Consider the following 5,029-nt stretch of genomic DNA (forward strand, 5'->3'; position numbering starts at 1 on the left):
ACGTTCCTCCCTAACCCCTCTCATCAATCATTGATGAGTCGGTGTAAACAAGAGATCTGAGGGTTGGTTTCATCAAAGGCAAGAAGAATCACTCTAATTTTCATGGGTTGGATATCACCTGATCATGGAATCATCCAACCATAGAATCATTAAGGTCGGAAAAGCCCTCTCAGATCCCCGAGACCCCGAGATGTGATCAAAGCCACAACACAATAAGCTTCAAATGGATTGAAAGGTGAGGGTTTGGAGGAGGATGGCTCGGTGGGACAGCAGGGTGGGTTCCATGGTGTGGTCACCTATGGGTGATGGAGATGGATGGGGCCGGGCATCGCGGGCAGATCGCACCCCCCCTCATGGAGGATCCCAGATGGGGTAACGTGAGCCCAGCTTGCCCTGAGATGCTTTTAATTCTTTCTCATCTCCTGAAATCAAATAAAAATCTGAAGGAGAAACTTTGTCATCCGAGCAACGGCGGTGAAAAAACACATGCCTGGAGATGAAAGGGAATTGTAGATGGGTATTTCATCTCCTGCTCTTGTAATGAACGTGGGAACAAAAAAAGAAAGAAGCAAACAAAAAATCCCAGACGTGGTTAATGAGCTTTGCATTTCAGTGCAGCACTGATGTCACCACTCAGGTTGGTGATGCTTGTGCCGGGCGGTGGGCAAGTGTCTGGTCACGGGGAATAGCAGCAGTGTTTACCAAATAACACATGCGTTTTGTGAAGAAGAAGTTTGTTAAATATTTTAGTGCATCCAGTCTCCTCTTCCCCGCCCATCTACGGACTTACAAAATGCTTTGCATTTTTATTTTAGCATGCACTAGATTTATTTAAAAATAGCATCACCAGCACTGGAAACAGCCCACTTGCTTTTCATCTAGATCTTTGCATTGAATCAGTGAATCCAAAATTAAACAAGGTTAGGTGAACTAAATCTATACAAGGACCTATTTGCTGATCAATACAGCAACAGATGCCTGGGACTTCTTTGCCATGTGAAATACGAGGACTTGTGAGAGAGAGATTGCTTTTGTTATTACATTAGAAAAATCAGATTTAATCTCCACACATTAAAAAAAAAAATGTTTGTTGAAGAGATGCTTTGCCCTAAATAATTGATGCTGGTTGTATAGTACCCAGGAGAGAGAAGTCTCCCTTCTTCCATTCCTAATGAGTTGGAAAAAGACCTCAAATATTTTTCTTGGATTCGGTTTCATCGGTGCACGGAGCTGAAACTCTGCCTGGATCTGAGAGTTTGGCTCCTCCATCACAAAGAGGACCACAGCACACTGCTCTGGGAGGGAGAGGGGCTTCAGCACATCTGGGGTCAAACCCACAGCCCTGCAGGGAGCACCGAGCCTTGAGGTGTGAGGGACAGTGATGGGGACCAAGGAGCCAGTGCCCATAGGAGAGAGGGAAGAAGCCAACCCAGCATGGGTTGCCATGGGGCTGGGCAGGAGGCGTTTGGGAAAAAAAGGTGGTTGGACTCTTAGCCCGCCTTGGGGACAACATCTGGGGCTTGGTGCCATGCCCAGCTGGGTCCCTTTCCCACAAGCACGCTGCAAAATCTGATCCATCAAGTGCTGTACCTGTTTTGCTCTGAATAAATCTGCATATCAGACGCTTCCATGAATGAAAAATGCATGCACCGGTAAATCAGAGGTGAAATAACACATCAGTTGTCAGCGCTATTTTATTTTTTTTTCCCCACGAGTTTCATTAAAAGAGATGCATCGTCTGATAAAGGTAACAGCGAGGGCGGTCCTCAGCCTGCATCGCTTCAGCAGAAGTGTGGGGTCCCTTGTCCTTCTTTTGGGGGACCAACCTGGGAGCTGAGCAGGACAGGTGACAGCAGTGCTCCTGCCTGTGCTGTCCCCATCCTGTCCCCATGCCGCCAGCATTTGGGTTACCAGCAACACACGCACATGAGCATGCTGCAAAGAGGCAACAGCTGCTTCTCACTGGCCCAGATTGGGATTTTAATTAAGGAGAAGATTTGGGGGAATAAAGGGGAAAATCATTCTGAAAGCTTTAATTAAAGAAGCCCAGGGCGAGGCAGGGCGATGGGAAGGGATGCATCCTGCTGTGGCTGGGGAGGGTGAACCCTGACCCCATTGGGATGCTCAGTGCTGAGGGAACGGAGCAACCCCTGTGCACTCCCCGGATCCAGCTGCCACAGACCCCCATTGAGACCCAAAGGTAGAGCGAGTGCAAGCTCCCGCCTGGTTAAAAATACATCAAAACCCAAATTCCTATCAATTTGGTACTGATATATGGCACAGTGCAGCTGGGAATGGTGGGGGTTCCCATGGTGCACGATGCGAAGGGTGCTGGGACTTCGGGAAAGCTTCGCTTCCATGCCACACTGCCCAGAGCAGCAGTGGGGCTGGGGTGGGTGCTATGCCCAGGATGGGGGCACTCATTGTGGTAGGGGTTAATGCTGGTTCAACAAAAGCCCCCAGAGAAGCAGAAATGATCAGTAACCCTGGGTGTGAAATGCCATATCAAAGCCATGCGGGCTGGTTGGAAGCGGGGCTTGCAAATGCTGCAAGGAGGAAGCGCTGCCTGGTGAGCTGTCTTCGCTGTGTTTTGTTTGGAAATGCGGTTCCTGCTCGCAGCGGGGCTGGCAGCACGCTGTTCCTCAGCAGAAGCGCTGCTCTGAGCACACGCTCAGTGGGCAGCAACGTGCCTCCAACCCGCGCTTCTGCTCCGTTTCTTTGGTAGAAAGGAGTGAGAGGAACACGGCTGAACCCAGCCCCTGCCACAGAGTTGTGAGCACGGTGTCAGGAACTCAGCTGGATGAAACTCCTGCGGCACAAAGACCCCACAAAATGTGTTTCCAAAGGACAAGAGCCTGCCTTCATCAGAAGCCACAGCCAAAAGAGAGGGGATCAGACCCCATCCTGACACCCAGAACTGGAGTTGCATCCTTGGGTGTGCGAGATGCAGCCACCTGCCCGGGGCCAGGGGTTCTCTGTCACCAGTAAATGGGGTTTAGGGGAGAAAGTGCCCCTTCAGTCCCTTAGGAGCCACCAGCACCCCATCACCCCCTGCTTGCTCCAGGCTCGCCAGACCTCTGGTGTGCACGCAGAAAGCTGGTGGGCCCCAGGACCTAAATAAAGACAGGGAGAAGATTCTGGTGCTGCTGTTTTAAAGCCATTTTCCTTCTCCCTGGCAAATTTGCCGTTGCACAGCTCCGGCTCATTCCTCAGCATTGAGGCCATGCGGACCTGTTGTGAGCAGGGATGCTGTGAGGGGGCTTTGTTGAGGGTCGTTGCAACCCAGGGAATTCCAAACCTATTGCATCGCTCCTCTGAGCATTGCACTCTTCAAACCCAGGCTGCAGCTTTTGCCTCAAGAAATCGTGTACAAAATCTCATTTTCCATAAGAAGAAAGGAGCACGTCACTCTAAAAGTGATATCATCATCCCTGAGCTGGTACTAACACTGAGCAAAGCAAAGCTGCTATCAAGGTAACTACTTTGGTTTCATGGAGGTTCCCACCTCCTCCACCCCAAAGCAGCTCCGAGATGCAAATCAAGTACAAAAGCCACCCGTGCTCCTCCACAGCCCTCTGCCCACGTGCCTGGAAGGCAGCAGCCGGTGCCAGCGCCGCGTGGTGTGTGCAGAAAGGTTAATGTATTTGCAATGGCCCGGGGCACTGCCTGGGGCTGGGCAGCCCCAGGCAAAGCCGGAGGGTCCTGCGTGGGAGGTGACCTCCATGGGGACCCCAGCACCTCCCTGAAGAGCTTGCTTCAATCCTCCATATTTGCAGGCTTTGCACTGTTTCTCCTCCAGCCCCCGCCTTTCCCCCACCCCTGCAAAAGCAGCAGGAACGCAGAGCCAAGAGGAGGGCTGCACCTGCCGGGCAGGGTGGGAGCTTCAAGCCAACCTCTCCTTACGCTTTGCTTTGGGGTCCTGTGCACCAAGTCACCCTGGTTTCCCAACACCCCAACATGGGGGATTTGCTGATGCCCCACTGCAAGTCCCAGGGGCGGGCAGCAGAAAGCAGCTCCAGAAATGCACAGGCTTTGAACCCATTGCCCATGCATGAGCTGGGCTTGCAAACCAGATGGAGAGAAAGGGCTTGGAGGTGCTTCACCCGAGACAGTGGTGAAAATAGTGCAAAACTTGTAAACTCATATTTATATATGGCCAATTATCAGGGGGATCACCTGGTGTCCATGGTTAAACCAGAGTCTGCTCACCCCAGAACAAAGCACAAACCTTCTGCATGCAGAGCAGCACTGGGAGATGCATCCTCCGCAGCTCCCACGAGCAGCACAGCCCTTCCCACCCTGGGCACTTCACTTTGAGCCCATTCCCTCTCGCACCCCAGGGGCCAGCTGAGATGGTTTCAGAGCCGCTCAGCTGCCTGGCTGGGGTTGGGGAGGGTAATCCATATTGCTGAAGTCTCATTGGTATTCTGCAGTTTCAGCTCATTAGCGCTTAGGTGCTAGCAGAGCGGGAGCATTGGAAGTTTCTGGGCCGAGACAGCTATTAGTGGAGGATGGAACGCATCTCGCACAACCCAATGCCCTGCGTGAAGTCGCTGATTTACGCTATCGATCTTGAACGTGCCCACATGCCGCCTGAACCAAAAAAACCCAACCCTGCCCTAGATACAGCCCCAGCCACCTTCAGGAAAAAGAAGAGGAAGAAAGAAAAACCGAGCAAAATGAATAACCCAGACAGCTCCCTGCAATCGGCTCTCCAGGAGCGCCGCTGGCTCCAGCTCCCAGTATGACCAGTGCGGGCTGATGGGGGGACTGGGTGCCCAGCACACCCAGCTCAGCACAGAGCAGGGCCAGATGCCCACCCCCCCACTCCCCCCCCGCTGCCACGTGCCCTCTCCTGGGCTGGCTGAGGTGTGATGTGTTGTGCTGTCTCTGCAGAGATGGGCTGTCCTGCTTCAGGCACCGCCTGCTTGCACCCCACCAGGTGCCTGCAGGGAAGCGAGCGGGCAGAACTAACCTCTTTGTGCTCCTATTTGAGACAAACGGGGGGAAAGAAAATGGAAAAAAAAAA

Source organism: Numida meleagris, chromosome 13, assembly GCF_002078875.1.
Source record: "Numida meleagris isolate 19003 breed g44 Domestic line chromosome 13, NumMel1.0, whole genome shotgun sequence".
Classification (NCBI taxonomy): domain Eukaryota; kingdom Metazoa; phylum Chordata; class Aves; order Galliformes; family Numididae; genus Numida; species Numida meleagris.